Below are 18,282 nucleotides of genomic sequence, written 5' to 3'. Positions count from 1 at the left end.
TTTGTTGGCCATTTGTGTATCTTTGGAGAAATGTCTTCTCAGGCCCTTTGCCCATTTTAGAGTCAGATTGTTAGTTTTGTTGTGAACTGTAGCAACAATCATCATCTTGGATCTAGTTTCTCTTATTCCCTATTTGCTTATTATATAGTTTTATTGCATAGCACTCTAACTCACTTATTTCACCTGCTGTGTAATATTTCATTGTTTGACTCTGCCACAGTTCAATGACTCTATCCATTTCTCTGTTGATGAGCTTTTGGGCTTCTTCTAGGTTTCTGTTATGGTGAATAGGGCTGCAAGAAACATTTTTGTGCAGGTACAAGAAGAGTGTTTCATGGGTATATATCCAAGAGTATATTGCTAAATCATAGTTTGTGAATGTTCAATTTTAGGAGGGAATGTAAAACTTTTTCCAAAAGTGGTTGTACCCTTAGCAGTGTATAAGAAATCTTCAACCTCTTTCAACACTTGATATGATTGGACTTATTAATTTCTGCTGATTGAGTGAATATAAATTGGCATCTCATTATAATCTTGATTTGCATTTTCCAGATCACCAGTATGTTTATTAGCCACATATATTCCAGTTTGTCTCCTGCCTTTATTTCTGTTGGTTATCCTCTTATTTGCTTGTAGAAGCTCTTTGTATATATTCTTGATGGTAATCTTTTGTCAAGTGCATGCATACCCAGTATCTCCTCCTAGGTTTTAACTGGTCTTTTCGTGTACCATAAGATTTCTTTTTTCCAAGTCAAATTTATTAAAGTATTACTTATATAGAATAAAATTCACCTATGTTAGTTGTAGAGCCCTATGAATTTTACAAACACATATGGTTATATAACCACCACCTAATCAAGATACAGAGCCTCTCCATCATTCCAAGAAATCCTCATGTACCCCTTTTTGGTTAGTCCTCTCCTACTGACCCTCACCCTTATTGGGTCCCTAAAGTTTGCATTTTCTAGAATGTCATATAAACAAAACCATACAGTATATAGCCTTTTGGGACTGACTTCTTTTAGAAGGCTTCTTTTGAAATGACTTTAACTTGCTACATGTATCAGTAGATCATTTCTTTTTATTGATAAGTATGGTTCCATTGTATTATGTACCTGTTTATTTATCCACTCACCTGTCAACAGACATTTGGCTTGTGTCTAGTTTTTGGCAATTATGAATAAACTTACCATAAATATCCACATATAGGTTTTTGTGTGGACATATATTTTCATTCCTCTTGGATAAATACCTAAGGGTAGGATTACTAGGTCATATATTAACTGGACCTTTAACTTCCTAAAAAACTGCCAAACTATTTTCCAAAGTGACGTAACCATTTTTTATTCCCATCAGCAATGTATTTGAGTCCCATTTGCTTTACATGCTCACCAGGACTTGGTATTGTAAGCTTTTTGGTTTTTTGAGCTCTAACAGGTATATAATCATATCTCATTACAGTTTTAGTTTGCATTTCCCTATTGACTAAAGATGATGAGTATCTCTTTGTGTGTTTATTTGCCAAAAATGTATCTTCTTTGGGAAATGTTTACATCATTTGCTTGTTTTTATTGTTTTTTTTTTTTTTCCCATCCAAGTACTAACCAGGCCCAACCCTGCTTAGCTTCCGGAGATTGGATGAGATCAGGCACATTCAGGCTGGTATGGCCACAGACTGGGTTATTTGTTTTCTTATTATCAGTTGAGAATTCTTGGTATATTCTTTGACTGGCCCTTTATCAGATTTGTGCTTTTCAAACATTTTTCCCCAGTTTGTGGCTTGTCCTTCATTCTCTTAGCAGTGTCTTTCAAATGGCCATGCAGGGACCGCTAACCCACCTTGGTCATTCTCCCACTGACTGGGGCAGGCATAGCTGCAGAGGCACACTTGATGCTGGATTCCCCCTATCACCAGCAATCACCTGGGGTACCTTTTGAAGATACTGATTCTTCAAATTGTTTACTGCTCTGTTTGGACTGGTCTACTTTTGCTAGATCTATGGGCAAGACTGTTCACGTTGATCTTGAACTTTCCAAATGCCTATCTTCCTTACAGTTAGAGAATCTCTTTTGGCATCAGAACACAGGTCCAGCTGTACTGAAATAACAGTGTCCAATTTTAGCTGGATTTTTTGCACCTTTGGAATGTGAGATCCACTCAGTGAAGCAAGTTATCAAGGAAAGTTAATCTCTTTTCTTGGAAATGTCATTATTGAACACTTATGATGCTCAGCACTGGGCAACTTATTTTGAGGAAAAATAGCTTTTAAATACATCTGGCAAAGTGTTTTTGTTTTTAGAAATACTGTCAAAATTCTGTAATCATGCTAGCCCGTAATGAGAATATGTTAAAAAAATTATTTCCATCCAGTTTGTATTACTTTATGTAGTAGCAGATTTTTCTTCCTAAATTGTTTTGCATTTGTTTTTGTATCTTAAATTTAATCTGCTGAGAGAAAGAAATGAGGTATAAAAATTGGAAAGGAAGAGATGTTATATTTACATAGAATACAGAGAATCAAATGAAAACTATTTTTAATTAAACTTTTTATTTTGAAACAATTATAGGTTCATTGGCAGTTATAGTAAATAATACAAATAGATCCTTTATATACTTTTCCCAGCTTCCCCAGTAGTAGCTTGCAAAAGCATAGCTCAGCTGGTTAAACAACTGACTCTTGATTTCAGCTCAGGTCATGATCTCAGGTCTTGAGATCAAGCCCCCCCATCAGGCTGCACACTGAGCATGGAGCCTGATTAAGATTCTCTCTCTCCCTCTGACCCTCCCTCTTTCTGTCTCTCTCTAAATAAATTAGTAAATATCAAATCTTAAATTAAAAAACAAACAAACTAGAGCACAACCTAATAGCCAGGATATTGGTAATCGACTGTCAAGATCAAAACCATTTCCATCACAGCAAGGATCCCTCTCGTTGACATTTTTTTTCAAAGACTTTATTTATTTACTTATTTGAGAGAAAGAGAGAGAGAGAGAGAACGCAGAAGGGAGAGGGAGAGAATTTGAAGCAGACTCCAGGCTGACAGGAGAGCCTGATGTGGGACTTGATCCCATGACTTGAGACCATGAATTGAACCATACCTAAGAGTCAGATGCATCACATACTGAGCCCCCCAGGAGCTCCTCCTCTTGTTGACATTTTTTTAAAAGATTTTATTTATTTATTCATGAGAGACACAGAGAGAGAGAGGCACAGACCCAGGCAGAGGGAGAAGCAGGCCCCATGCAGGGAGCCTGATGTGGGACTTGATCCCGGGTCTCCAGGATCACATCCCAAGCTGAAGGTGGCGGTAAACCGCTGAGCCACCGGGGCTGCCCCTCCTCTTGTTGACATTTTTTTTTTTAAGATTTATTTATTTATTTATTTATTTATTTATTTATTTATGAGAGAGAGAGAGAGAGAGAGAGAGGCAAAGACACAGGAGGAAGGAGAAGCAGGCTCCATGCCGGGAGCCCAACGTGGGACTCGATCCCAGGGCTCCAGGATCACACCCTGGGCAAAGGCAGGCGCTAAACCGCTGAGCCACCCATGGATCCCCCTCTTGTTGACATTTTAAAGCCATACCCATCTTCCTTAATCTGTGGCAACCCTAATCTGTTCTTCCTTTCTATAATTTCATCATTTCTAGAATGTTATATAATAAAATCATGATCTATTAATTTTAGGGGATTGGCTTCTTTTAGTCAACATAAATCTCTGGAGATCTAAGTTACCACATGTATCAATAATTTTTCCCTTTTTGTTGCCGCTGTAATATCCCACTATACTATACCACAGTGCAACCATTCACCCATTGAAGGATACTTGGTTGTTTCCTTTTGGGGGCTATTATAGAGCTGCTATAAACATTCCTGTACAGGTTTTTGTGCAGACATAAGTCCTTACTTCTCTAGGGTAAATGCCCAGAAGTGCATTTGCTGGGTCATGTTATAGTTACATGTTTAATTTCTTAGTTGTATTAAGAAATTAAACTAGAGCGTAACCTGGCTGTATTGTATTGTTCCTGTATTGTAACCTGGCTATACCCTTTTATGTTTCCACTAGCAATGCATGAGTGATTTAGTTTTTCTACATCTTGCCAGTGTTTGGTGATGTCGTTACTTTTTATTTTAGCCATTCTGATAGGTGTGTAGTGATAACTCATTGTTTTGTTTTTTGTTTTATTTCCCCTCTCCTTTTCATTCCGTTAATGGCTAGTGACGTTGAACTTCTTTTCAAGTGCTGATTTGCCATCTGACTATCTGTTTTAGTGAGATGTCTTCTGGCCATATTCTAATTGGATTGTTTGCATCTTTGCTGCTGAGTTTTGGAAAGTCTTTATATATTCTAAACTAGTTCTTTGTCATATGTGTAATTTCTCCCACTCTTCATCCTCTTTTGCAGAACAGAGTTTTTAATTTTGATGAAATCCACTTTATCAGTTTTTTTCTTTATGGATGGTGCTTTTGGCATCAAACCTAAGAACTGTTTGCCTACCCCTGGATCTCAAAGATTTTCTCCTGTTTTACTTCCACAAGTTTTCTAAGTTACATTTTACATTTAAGTCCACCATCCATTTTGGGTCCATTTTGTATAAGGACTTCGGCTGAGATTAATTTATTTTTTTCACCATGGATTTCCAGTTGCACCAGCACCATTTGTTGAAAAGGCTGTCTTTTCCTCTATTGCCTCATTGCTTCTGCATATTTGACAAATTAGTTGAGCATATTTGTGGGAGTCTACCTCTGGATTTTCTATTCTGTTCCATTGGTCTATGTGGCTGTTCCTTTGCCAGTACCACACATTTTTTTATTACTGGAGTTTTTTTTCATTTGGGTAGACTGCTCCCTCCTGTGTTTTACTTCTTTTTCTAGCTATTCTAGATCCTTTGTATTTCCATATAAATTTTAGAATAATCTGAAGAGCCTGGTGGGATTTTGATATCTGAGATTGCATTGAGCCAGTATATCAATTTGGGGAGAATTCACATCTTTACTGTGTTGAGTCTTCCAATCCATGAATGCAGTGTGTCCCTCTGTTCGTTTAGATCCTTGATTTCTTTTATAGGCATAGCATAGTTTTCTGCATACAGGTCCTATACATGTTTTGTTCATTTTATACCTAAGTATTTCATTTTTTAAGGGATTGTAAATGGTATTGTATTTTTAATTTTTCCATGTGCTCATTGCTTATATATAGAAATACAGTTGATTTTCAAATGCTTACCTTGTATTTTGAAATCTTGATGATTCCATTTATGAATTCCAGACAGGTTTTTGTTTTTGTAGATTCCTTGGGATTTTCTACATAGACCACCATGTTATCTGCAAATAGAAACAGTTTTATTTCTTCCCTTCTGTCCTGTATGCCCTGGACTTCCTTTTCTTGCTTTATTCCACTGGCTAGGACTTCAAGCTTCAAGTAAGATTGGTGAAAGTGGATATCCTTGCCTTGTCTCCAAATTTAAGGGTAAAGCATTCAGTCTTTCGCCATTAAGTATAATGTGTTAGCTGTGGATGTTTTGTAGATTTTTAAAAATCAGGTTGAGGAAGTTTCTCTCAATTTTTTTCTGAGAGTTTTTTATTTTAATCATGAATGGGTATTGAATTTTGTTAAATGCTTTTTCTATCTTGATTGATAGGATCATGTGATTTTTCTTCCTTAGCTTGTTAATATGGTGGATTACCTTGATGATTTCAGAATATTAAACCAGACTTGCATCCTTGGAATGAACCTACTTCGTCATAGTGTACAATTCTTTTTATATATTCTATTTGCTAATATATTTTTAAAGATTTTCATATCTATATTCATCAGAGGTATAGTTTTCTTCTTTTTTTTAGAGGTATAGTTTTCTATGTTTTGTCAGATATTTAGTTTTCTTTTTCTTTTTCTTTTTTTCTGTATTTGTCTGATTTTGGTATCAGAGTCACAGCTTCATAAAATGAATTGGGAAGTGTTCTCTTCTACAGTATGGAAGAGATTTTCTTTTTTTTTTTTTTTAAGATTTTATTTATTTATTCATGAGAGAGAGAGAGACAGAGACAGAGACATAGGCAGAGGGAGAAGCAGGTTTCATGCAGGAAGCCTGATGTGGGACTCAATCCCACAGTCCTGGGATTATGCCTTGAGCCAAAGGCAGACGCTCAACCACTGAGCCACCCAAGCATCCCTGGAAGAGATTTTCTAAAATTGGTGTTGATTCTTCTTTAAAAGTTTGTTAGAATTCTTCAGTGAAACAGTCTAGGCCTAAAAATGCCTTTTCTGGGAGCTTTTAAATTATGAATTAGATTTCTTTAATAATTATGAAGCCATTCCAATTATCTGTTGCATATTAGGAGTTGCAGTTGTTTGTATTTTTGGATACAAGAATTGGTCCATTTTGAGTAAGTTTTTAAACTTATGTGTTGAGTTGTTTGTAGTGTTTTCTTATTATCCTTTTGATGTCTGGAGGATCTTTAACGACATCTGCTTTTTCATTCCTGATATTGGCAATTGTGTCATCTCTTTTTTTCTTTTTCAGTTTTGCTAGTTTGTCAATTGTATTGCTCTTTTTTTTTTTCTTAAGATTTTACTTATTTGACAGAGAGAGAGAAAGAGAGAGAATGAGAGCACGAGCGGGGGGGCAGCAGGCAGAGGGAGAGGGAGAAGCAGGCTCCTCACTCAGCAGAGAACCTGACATGAGGCTCAATCCCTGGATCCTGGGATCATGACCCACACCAAAGGCAGACGCTTAACCCACTGTGCCACCCAAGTGCCCCTGTATTGATCTTTTCAAAGAATTAGCTCATGTTAAAAAAAAGAAAGAACTAGCTCATTTCATTAATCTTTTTATATTGGTTTTGCTTTCTAGTTCATTGATTTCTGCCTTCTTGTTTCCTTCCTTCTGCTTGGTTTGGGTTTATTTGGTCCTCTCTGCTAGCTGGCTTTCTTTCTTTGTTTCTTTGTTTGTTTGTTTGTTTGTTTGTTTCTTTATTTCTTTCTCTTTTAAGATTTTATTTATTTATTTGAGAGAGAGAGAGAAAGAGAACAAGAGCAGGAGGAGGGGGCAGAGGGAGAAGCAGGATCCCCTATGAGCAGGGAGCCTGACCCAGAGCTGCATCCCAGGACACCGAGATCATGACCTGAGCTGAAAGCAGACACTTAACCAACCAAGCCACCCAGGTGCCCCTCCTCTCTACTTTCTTGAAGTGGGACCTCATATTATCGATTTAAGACGTTTCTTCTTTTCTAATATATGTATTTAGTACACAAATAAATTCAGGATGAAAATAATGATGTGGAAAAAATTTCAAGCTCCTCTTATAAAGAGTTAATTTTCCTAGTAAGTAAAGAGTTACTTCAAACTGATAAGGCTAAACTAGCTACCTAGTAGAGAAATGAGCAAAGCATAGAACAGTTAAAGAAAAGGAAAATACTCAAATTCATTTATAAGTGAACCACAAAAGGCAATTAGCAAAAAAAAAAAAAAAAAAGAAAAGAAAGAAAGAAAAGAAAACAATTAGCTTGTCAAAGGGGAAAAAAAAACACTAGTAATACAGCATATTGGAAAAGTGGGAAACAGAAACTCAAATATTGCTGGTGGGAGTATAAATTATCACAGCCTTCACAGAGAGCAATTTGGCCACCTTCCCTTTGACCCAGAAATTCTGCATCCAAGAATTTATCCTAAAAATAGTCTTGCAAGTGTGAGAAATCACATATATCCAAGGATGTGTACTTGCAACAATTTTCTGCATCCAATGATTACAAACATTCTAAATGTCTAAGAATAGAGGATTGAGCACATAAATATGACATGTTCATCCAATGGAATACTATGCAGCTGCTAAAAGCAGTTTTACCTGAGCTAAGATAGATATCTAAGATGTTTGTTAACTGAGGAAAGCAAGGTAGGTGAAAAATGTGTATACTATAATTTTTTTTAAAAATGTGTATCTATGTATACACAGCCACCCTCTGAAAGGATACATAAGAGACTGGTAACAGTGGCTGGCCAGGAGCAGGGGCTGAATGGAACTGGGAAGCTAGGGGATGGAGTTGGGGGGGAATTTACTTACATATATTTATATATACTCATATACTTGTGTATACCTTTTTTGAAGATTTTATTTATTTACTCATGAGAGACACACAGAGAGAGGCAGATACACATGCAGAGAGAGTAGCAGGCTCCCTGCAGGAAGCCCAATGTGGGACTTGATCTCAAAACCCCAGGATCATGACCTGAGCCAAAGGCAGATGCTCAACCAGTGAGCCACCCAGGTGTCCCTGTATATACTTTTAAAATATACTTTTATTGTATACTCTTTTGCATCTTCTGAATTTCATATCATGTGAAGGGATTACCGATTCAAAAAAAGTAAAATAATTTTTTCAATGCTTAGCTTAAGTAAAAACCTCCAGAAAGAAGTAGAGACAGAAAAAAAAATAAGTCTTTGTTTCCTGTGCACAGATTAGATATCCAGGGGGAGGAGGGACATGAACCAGGACTCAGGAGAATTTTTATTTTGTATGTCCTCAGAAGTACACACATATAGAATCCTAGAATTCCAAGGCAAGAGGGTGTTGGAGATTCCCCCAGCCCCATGTTTATTCTGTGACCAAGGGCAGGACAATCTGAGAATAAACATTTGCTAAGAAGAAATCTGTAAACTCTCCCCATGCAGACATTGAGATAGGAACACCAAGGGATCGCAGTTTGGGAGCCAGTGAGCCACCCCACATATTCCCTCCAGTCACTAGTTGGACATGCTTTGCCTGCCCCTTATTGCTGGGGGCACATTCCACTGCCCACTGTGCCCCCTGAACCCAGGCCTCGTTCATAGGAACCCAGCGGGTGTCTGGCCTTCTAGTATATGGAGGCAGTACCTCAGGTGCCCAGCACCCTGGGAGTGGTCCCCACACATCTGTGACTGAGAGCCTCTCTTCTTGCAGCCTGTGGGATATTGGATATCTTTCTTGATCACAGTTCCTACCCAGAGTATCAGGTGTCCTTCCTGGATCTTTTTATCCCTGGATCAGGTGGAGAGTCTCTACCATGGATTCTAAGTCTCCCTTCCCACTTAACCCTGAAGTCCTATGAGCAATGATGATAAAAACATTGGGGGTAGTTATAACCTCCTCATCTTTAAGGTTCTCTGGCTGGCTGGCTTTTTATCTGTCCATCTCTCTTCAAATCACAGCTCTCATTTGATACTCACAGCAACTTCTTAGAGCAGATCTAATCCCCAATTTTCAAATGACAGTACAAGGATTTGTTTTTCAAGTGTTTTCCTGTACATTATCTCATTGTAGACCCCCCCAATGCTCTCATATAGGCAAGGAAAGTTTTATTAACCCAGATATACAAATGGGGAGATTAAAGAAGCAGCTGTGGAATAGTGGGCCTTTGGGATAAGAATCTTTGGGTTTGAATACTGACTCAATGGGTTTATTACACCTGTTTCCTCCAGTGTGAAATGGGAATAATAATATCTGCATCCTTTGTCATCAGACTGGATTGTTGTTAGGATCAAATAACTATGGTTCAAAAGTGTTTCAAGAATTAGCATTCTAAAAAAAAGAATTAGCATTCTAATAATTTATTGTTTCTCAGTCTGTTCTATCATTTAAAATTGTATTTTGAAAATGTTTTGCAAAGGAGAAGATTATGTAACAAACCTGATGTGCCAATCATTGTCTGCAATAATCATTAGTACAAAGCCAGTCTTGCCTCAACTATACCCTTCCCACCTTTTCTTCTTTTGCTTTACTGACTCGTTTTCAAAATTATGAAGTATTTCCCTAACATCCTTAAAATGGATTATTTGGAGTTGCAAAAGATATTCTTAGGGATTCATAACATACTTGTTATGTTTCAATCTACTGCAGTTATGATCCTTGTTGATGTCCAGTTTGACCAAGGAAACCTTATTCTGGTTGGCTTTTGAGTTCTTTTGGCATGACTCTTCTAGTTTTTGACAATGCGTTTGATCTTTTAGTTTGGTGAGATGTTCTAGGTTTATCTTGCACAATTGCTGTCTCAGACATTTCTCCAAGGAAGCCTGATTCCTTTGAGGGGGATGGTATTTAGAGTTCATAAACTGATTGCCAGAGGTGCTCAATTCTCCTGGGATGATCCTTGTTTCTAGGTCTTAGTGAACAGGGCTCAAGAGAGTGTGTGTGTGTGTGTGTATACATGTGTGTGCATGCATGCATGCGTGTGGAAGATAAAACATGAAATTCATCCTGATACTCCAGTTAACAATCAGGACTACAGACTTTTTACCTGATCTCGTCAATTTTACATCTGTATCACCTTTCAGGAAGAAAATCTTTTTCTTTTTTTTTTTAAGATTTTATTTATTTATTTATTTATGATAGTCATGGAGAGAGAGGCAGAGACACAGGTAGAGGGAGAAGCAGGCTCCATGCACCGGGAGCCCGATGTGGGATTCCATCCTGGGTCTCCAGGGTCGTGCCCTGGGCCAAAGGCAGGCGCCAAACCGCTGCGCCACCCAGGGATCCCCTTTTTTTTTTTTTAGCAACATCAGTATTATTATTCATTTGACTTATTCCACAATACACTACAAAAGTCTCAGAATAATAGTAAGAATATAACAGTACCATTGATAATATGATTATTGAAAACAGTTTAGGGTTGGAGGGGCACCAGGAATGGGGCAGTTCCTTTTATTCTTAAGTATATCCTTCCAAGGATATATATTCAAATTACTATGTTTTAATTTCTCTATAAACTCATTTGCTGTATTTTATTTTAATTTTAGGCATTTCTTTTAAAATATTTTTTTTCTTTTAAAATATTAATTGTGCTTTTATAATTATGTCAGATATTTACATGTTCCAAAGCAAATTCACAAAATAAGGTCTATTTAAAACCCAGCTTCTATCCCAGTCCCATCCACTTCATTCCTCTCCCTCTCTGTAGGTCTTTAAAATTTTATTTTTTTAACATTTATTTATTTATTTGAGAGAGAGAGAGCATGCAGGGTGGAGGGACAGAGGGAAAGGGAGAAAGAGTCTCCAGCAATCTTAGGACCCTGAGATCACAACCTGAGCCAAAACCAAGGGTCAGATGCATAACTGACCATAACTGCCACTCAGTAGCTCTTAAATTTTATTTTATGCTTTATCCTTTTATTATATTTTTTTTAAAAAATAAGCAAATACGTATTTATCTTTGCATTTCTCTCCCTTTCTTAAATAAATGATAGCATATTAAACACACTTTTTTCCTACCATGTTTGTTGTACTTAACAGTAGAGATCACAGTATAGACACATAGTGTATCTTTCAAACATACTCCTAGAACTGGGATTGCAGGTCAAAGAGCGAGTACATGCAGATTTTGACAGATGTTGCCACATTCCCCTTCACAAAGGTGGATTTTACTATTTCCTGCAGACACATTTTAATGTTAAAGCAAATGGTTAAGTGAGCTGTGTTATCTGCACCACGAAAGTTAATTGGTTGCCCAGAAGGACTGGCACTGGCCTTGAACCTGCAAATTCTAACTAGTAGCCAAGTGGTCTGACCCACTCTATACTAACCATTTTACAGATGAAGAAACTCAGACACATGCAGGGAAGCGATACACCCTAAATGACATAACAAACTAGAACTTCAAATCCATGTTCTCTGACCCTAAAATTAGTTCTCCTCTCAATATGCTATAGATTTCTTTGTGGGGAACTCTGTAGATGGGGAAGCAAAACATAATAGTTCTCCTAAGTTAAGACAAGTAATGAGGTAATTATGAGTAAATTCCCCCACGGGTATAGGAGAAATTCTCCGAGATAGGGCTTAACTCCTTTAAGTGAACAGGGAATCAGCAATTAGATTATGATATCAGGGCACTAATAATGATCTTATGGACGAGAGAGACCGCCAGCATCCAACATGTTTAGGCACTTTGCAGAATCACTCTCATTTCTTGCACGGTGTCTTGAATTCTTTAAACAAAGGTATCATTATGCTAAGCAAAACTTTCCAAAGGGGTGTGGACAGAGATGTAATTTCCCAGTGAATGGACAGGCTGCAGACCACAAAGCCTTTTCTCTTTCTTTCCTAGAGTGACCCCAGGGCTCTTTGTGCTTGCTTTGTGACAGGTTGATTGACTTATGTGCACTTTGGGATACTGGCGTTTCCTTCCCTGCTGCAGGCTGGAAGAGAGCCTCTGGTATCGCAAGAAGGAGGCTGAATGAGGCAGAGACGGTGAGTGGGGCGAGTGGGGGAGTGGGGCTTGGCTGGTGCACATGACTCTGAGCAGGGGGGTGGGGGGAGATTCTTGCCTCTCCTCTTCTCTTTGATGAGCCAAGGTTCTTTGGCTTCCCCAGTTTTGTAAAAGGACATCCCCTTCTCCCTAGAGCAGGCCACAGAACCAGACCTCCAGGCTCTCCTTTGCAAGGAGGCTGGCACTGGGGAGACTTTTGCTTCTTTTCTCCAGCAGATGCAGTCAGTAACATTTGTCTCGTCATTGTCCCAACTGTCCACCTGAATTGAAAAGTGGGGAAACAGCTTTGTGACCCACACCCTCCACCACCCCTCCCTGCCATAACGTGGCCTCCACAACCTGAGAGCCTCCTGAATGACAGCCTCAGCATATGGGGGGCAGTCTGGAGAACCCCTCCTCTGAGGGGTGCATGGGGGCCCAGCAGATGGACCAGTAAGCAACCCAAGGCCCGCATCCCTAAAGCCGACTCTGTGTGTACGGTCTGCATTGTTCCATTCTCAGCTAGAATTTCCTGCTGCCTGCCTCTCCTGTTTTAGTCTCAGGCTGGAGTGGCAGGGGAGGAAATGTGGGCAATGAAGGCTGCTATTTTAACCGAGGAGTCACTGGTGACAGATCATTAGCTAACGGCCTAGAGGCTTGAACAAAGAGAAATTTCCTTATTCTTGACTTTGGGCACCTCTGCCTCGTGGCATTCGGTCTTTCTCTCTCCAGCCCCTTTTTCCTGTTCTCCCTGAAGTTGGAGATGGGGCTGTGGGGTGAGGGGTGGTACAGGGAAGGGGTTGAAAGGTGGGAGCAGAGCATGCTGATGACATGTATTCGGGATCTGGACAAAATCCAGCTCTACTTGCTTGGCGACTTTAGGAGTATTTTTGACTGCTCCTGGCCTGAGTATCCTGGTTTATACGATGGGGATACTAGTGGACATCTGGTCAAGATTTAAGATTAAATGTATAAAGAGTGCTGCACAGTGCCTGACATGGAGCAGGTGTTCAGTAAATGAAAGTTGTTATTATTTATCCTATGAACAGAGCTCAGATATACTTGTCTCATCAAGGTAGTTTCTGTGTGGGCTCTTTTAGGGCTACAGCTTGCTTTTAAAACTGTCAGGTTTCAGGGACCCCTTGGGAAATCCATCTGAATCTCTGAATCATTGTTACTAATATTGAACTGGAACACACTGCCTGACCTTGAGGGTGGGAGGCACCATTCTTTTGTTCTACTGTTTTTGGAGGACTCTCATCACAAAAGTGGTTTGCCAGGCTATTTTCATGGACATGCAAAGATAGTAAAATGGCATGGGAGCAGACCCCCCCCGCCCAGGTCCAGGACAGAATCAGGGGGTGGTCAGCTTTGTGTTACCTTGCCCCCACTTTTGGCACTTTTTCATGTACCCTCCCTCCTGTCGATCCCTTACCCTCCAAAGCCCCTCACTGCCCTCCCTGGGCACAAGTACTTGGGTTGCCTCCCCAGACCCCCACCTGAGGACCCTTCCCTTCTCAGATGATAGCAGCACCACAGCGCAACGGCACATCCGGCTGATGCCAAGCAAACTTGTGCTGGGTCGCACCTCTGAACCCTTCCAATCTAACCAGCAATCAATCCCTAGTAGTGGCTCAGAACTTGATTTTTATAGTGTGTCCATTTCAATATGTCATTTGACTTTCATGATAATTCTGTGGTGCGAGCAAGGCTAGTGTCTTCATTCCACTTGATTGAGGACTAAACCGAGGCTCAAGAAATTATTTCTCCAACATTCACAAAATTTATTGGCAACAGAGCCTGTACTAGAGCTGAGATGCCCTGTTTTTCTTGCCATGACACTGCGCTGCTTCCTCCAGTCTCAGGCACCCACACACCATGAGGGGTCAAAGGGTCAAAGGAATTTCAGACACACAGAGAAACCTTTAAAAAAAAAAAGAATGCAGAGAGTACACGTGAGCAGGCACCTATGGCTATTGATGAAACAAGAAGTTCAGGGAGAAGGGAGCTATCATCCTTGTAATAATCAACATTTTGAATGCACCCTGTATGCACCAGGAGCTGTGCTCTGGACTTGATGTGACTTTCCCATTTAATCCTCACAACAAACCTATGAAACAGGACCCGTTATTGCTCACAGTCTACTGGTGACCGAGATACGGAAAGATTCCGGCATGTGCCCAAAGCTCCACATCTCAGAAAGGGCCGGTGCTTGAATCTGAATCCCAGCAGTCCAGCCCCAGGACCCGCATGGCTGGGTTTGGGGTGGCCGGTTCCAAGTCTTATTGGAAACTCTGCGTAGCTTTCTCCCAGCCCACCTGCAGCCAGGTTCCAGGTGGGAATCAGATTTCGGAAGCCTCATGGGGCAAGTCATCCGTTTCTGGGTCCTCCTTCCCTCTGACTCCTCTCCTTTTGTTCTGAGGCAGCTGCCATCTGGAGCTGCCCCAGGCATCTGCTCTCTGCACACTCCTCCCTCCCCGCATGAGGCACCTTCCCCACTCAGACTAATCTGTCACCCTCCCTCCACTCCCCCAGCCCAGCACTTCAGCTCCTGGTCCTCACCAGGCACTCGGAGCAGACACCTGCCCTCTGACACAAGGCAGAGAAACCTCCCAGTTCCCCAGGCCTTCAGTTTCCCAGATGGATCCATTTGGTTCATTGCACTCACGCTCCTAAGCCCTTCTGCCTGTTGCGGAGAAGCCGGGCCTCCTCTCTCCAGAAACATTACAACAGGCCACTTTGGTTGACATGGGCTCAGGACACAGGACTGTGGGTTGATGGAGAGGGACGGGGAAGCTTCATTGGGAGCTGTTTTGCATCTCTCCCCCTTCCCCCAAGACTGATTGATTGACTCCAGGGCCCTTAGGCAGCACCTGTGGTTAGCCACCTTCTCCTGGGGGCACAGAGATCTGCAGGCTAGGTGTGGGGACACGGTAGCAGCAGTGAAGTCAGTGAAAGCTGTTCCGCTAACAGCTATCTACCTCCTTCCTCCTGAAGTGATGCAGCCTCTTTTCCACCCCTCAGCCTTTTCTGCCACCCTGCTAAACCCACCTTTTTAAGCAGAAGATGGGCTGTTGAGTTTGAGACGGCAAGTCGCCTCAGCTTCTATTTCTAACAAGAGGACTGCATCTCTAGCAAAGACAGATGCTGTTCTACTTGCTGATACATGCACTTCTCAAGACATAAGACACACAGCTTTCCTCTGCACCCCTGGAACCAGTCTTTGGTGTAAGCGCTATAGCTGCCAGCACTTTGCATCAGACTCCCAGACACACGGCTCATCCTTTAACACACGCGGCAGCCCTCCCTGTCTGCACCGTCTCCCCTCTCCCAGGCTCCTGTGTTTTCACACCCGCAGCCTGCAGAAGCCTGCGGAGATGCCAGTTGGATCCAAACTGATGTCTGTCTAGGATGTAAATGGAGGGGGCTGGGGGAGGGGGGCAGCTGCCACTCCCTCCTGCTGTCTTAGTTCCTTCCCTTAATCCTGTACCCCTTTATCAGTCCGGCAGGAATTTTAAAAATGCTGCTGGGGCTATGCTATCCTCAGAATATCAGTGGCCACAGCAATATGGAGAGCAGGATGGAAGTTACCTCCAAAGAACTGACACAGCTCCCTCTCCAGGGCTGACTCCAGCTAGAGGCAGTTGACATCGTAGGTCATGGGGCGTCAGTGGAGGAAGCTGACATGAACAAAGGGTAGGGGTCTCCAACAGTGTGAGGTGCTTGAGTTAAGGAGACCCTGACAGAACAGGAAAGGGAGGAGCCCAAAGCTGCTTTGGCTGGTCTGGGATCTTGCAGGAACCCCCCTTTCTCTCTGGTCTGAAGTAGACAATGCCTGTGCAAATAACCATAGTTGGTTTTAAGAGGGAATAATAACTCCTTGGCCACAGAGCCCATGTTAGGTTATTTGCACAGGCATTGTGCACTTTGTAGATCTATAAAGTAGACTTGCAGATTCGAAAGCCCAGCTCGTCCAAAGCCATGGAACATTGCAGTATACCAGCTGTAACTTGGGGAATAGGAGAAAGGACCAGTGGTTTTTGAATGCCAAGTTTGCGCCAGGCCTTGGGTCAGATGCTGTACATATACTTTAGCACACTAATTAACTTAAAATTAATTGATTTAAAACCAATCATTTAATTAATAATCATTGCAACAGGGGCGCCTGGGTGGCTCAGTCGGTTAAGTGTCTGCCTTCAGCTCAGATCCTGATCCTGAAGTCTTGGAGTCAAGCCCTGCATCAGGCTTCCTGCTCGGCAGGGAGCCTGCTTCTCCCTCTGCCTCTGCCCCTACTCATGTTCTCTCTCTCTCTCTCTCTCTCTCTCTCTCATTCTCTCTCTCTCAAGTAAATAAAATCTTTTTAAAAATCATCACAACAACCTTTTAATAAGTGTCTTCACCCCACTTTTGGAGACAAGAAAACTGAGGCTCTAAGAGAGAATAAATACCTTGTTGAAGACCACACAGCAGGTAAATGGCCAAGGGGGCATTGAAGCCCAGATGTGTGGCTCCAAGTCCATGCCTTTTCCACATGCCAGAGCAATTCTATATCACTTCCCCTTGAAGCCACATCTCTGAATCCATGTCTGATGTGTTTCCCCTGGTCTGTATGGTTTCCTAGCTAGTTCACTGTTCACCTTTATTGATTTTAAGCCCAGCCCTGTTCTGCTTTGAACAAATAAACCCTTGTTCCTGTGAAGGACACAGGAAAGAGGTAGAAGCCACTGCCCTCACTCTCAGGAAGCTCACAGTCCTCTCTCTTTCCTGCACTCCAAGCAAAACTATCATCTTATCCCTCTTTTTTCTCTACTTAAGCTCATTCTGTGGTTTTCAAATGGCTTCAGGACCTTGGTCTGTTGAAACCAGGCATAGAACCGCACAGAGGACAGAGTAAGCAGCTTAACATGAGTGACATTGTGAGGAGATGGATCCAGATGGTAGGTCCTTCAGTGATCAGTAGCCTGGACTCCGAATGGGGCACCCCACTAAGGGAACCTGGGAGCCCATTGGTCAGTGCCTAGGGTAGGCAGCTGCATATGAAAGAAAGATGGCTAGGGCTTAGATGTACAGTGGTCTTCCTTTAGGGAAGCCTCTGAGAGGGATTGAATTTCCTACCTGTTCTCTCTGCAGCATGCCCTCTATACAGCATTTTGCAATTTACTATGGGGTGAGGGACAAAACTGTAACTTCCCAAAGGTAGCATACAAGAACTTAGCCCTCCATCTTTTGTTTTTCATCAATATCCAGTATATTAAAGTTCTAAGTCCCCAAACCAAATTCTTCCTTAAACTTTTCAACAGACCAATTTTACAATTCTCTTCATAAATCTCATAAATTTTGACAAGCGTTTGTTTGATTCCGTTAAGAAACAGTTCAAAAATAAATAAATGAATCTAAAAGAGAGAGAGAGAGAAACTTAGTTCAGTGGGGTGCCTAGATGGCCCAGTCAGTTGAGCTCTTGGTTTCAGCTCAGGTCATGATCTCAGGGTCCTCTGCTTGAAGATTCTCTCCTTCTACCCCTCCTCCCGCCTGCTGGACATTCGCGTGCCCCCCCCTTAAATAAATAAATCTTTAAAAAAGAAACCTAGTCCATTAAATCCCTTTCACCATTTGAAACTATATTTGTAAATTTTATCATTCACTTTCCTTTTTGAAACATCAGTTTTCTAACAAAGCCTTCCTATTCCTTATGTAGTTCTTTTTTTCTTATTGATTATTTAAGTAATCACTTTATTGAGATGTAATTCCCATAACATACAATTCAACTATTTAAAGTATACAGCTTAATGATTTCTAACATATTCACAGAGTTGGGCATTCATCACCACAATTAATTTTAGAACATTTTCATTGCCTTTACCCTCCAACCCCCCAAAACCCTATACCCACCAGGGATTCCTTACCTTTCTCCCACTCTGGTATTCCTAGCCCTAGACAACACTGATCTACTTGCTACTTCTATCAATATACCAACTCTGCATTTAATATTAATGGGATTATACAACATGTAGTCTTCTACAACTGGCTTCTCAAGGTACATCCATGTAGTACCATGTCTCCGTACCTCAT

The 18,282-nt window shown here is 41.1% G+C and overlaps 1 protein-coding gene across 19 annotated transcripts in view; it reads left to right on the top strand.

Moving 5' to 3' along the window:
* NFASC (neurofascin) overlaps positions 1-18,282 on the top strand; it is a 181,711-nt gene that overhangs the window by 73,519 nt on the left and 89,910 nt on the right. For all 19 annotated transcript variants that reach the window (XM_077886753.1, XM_077886742.1, XM_077886755.1 and 16 more), the window contains exon 2: positions 12,110-12,215. The gene's annotated coding sequence lies outside the window, so the exon portion shown is untranslated. The remainder of the gene's footprint in view (positions 1-12,109; positions 12,216-18,282) is intronic.

The sequence above is a fragment of the Canis aureus genome, chromosome 38, assembly GCF_053574225.1.
Source record: "Canis aureus isolate CA01 chromosome 38, VMU_Caureus_v.1.0, whole genome shotgun sequence".
NCBI classification, from domain to species: Eukaryota; Metazoa; Chordata; class Mammalia; order Carnivora; family Canidae; genus Canis; species Canis aureus.
This window is presented reverse-complemented; position numbering and strand designations above follow the sequence as displayed.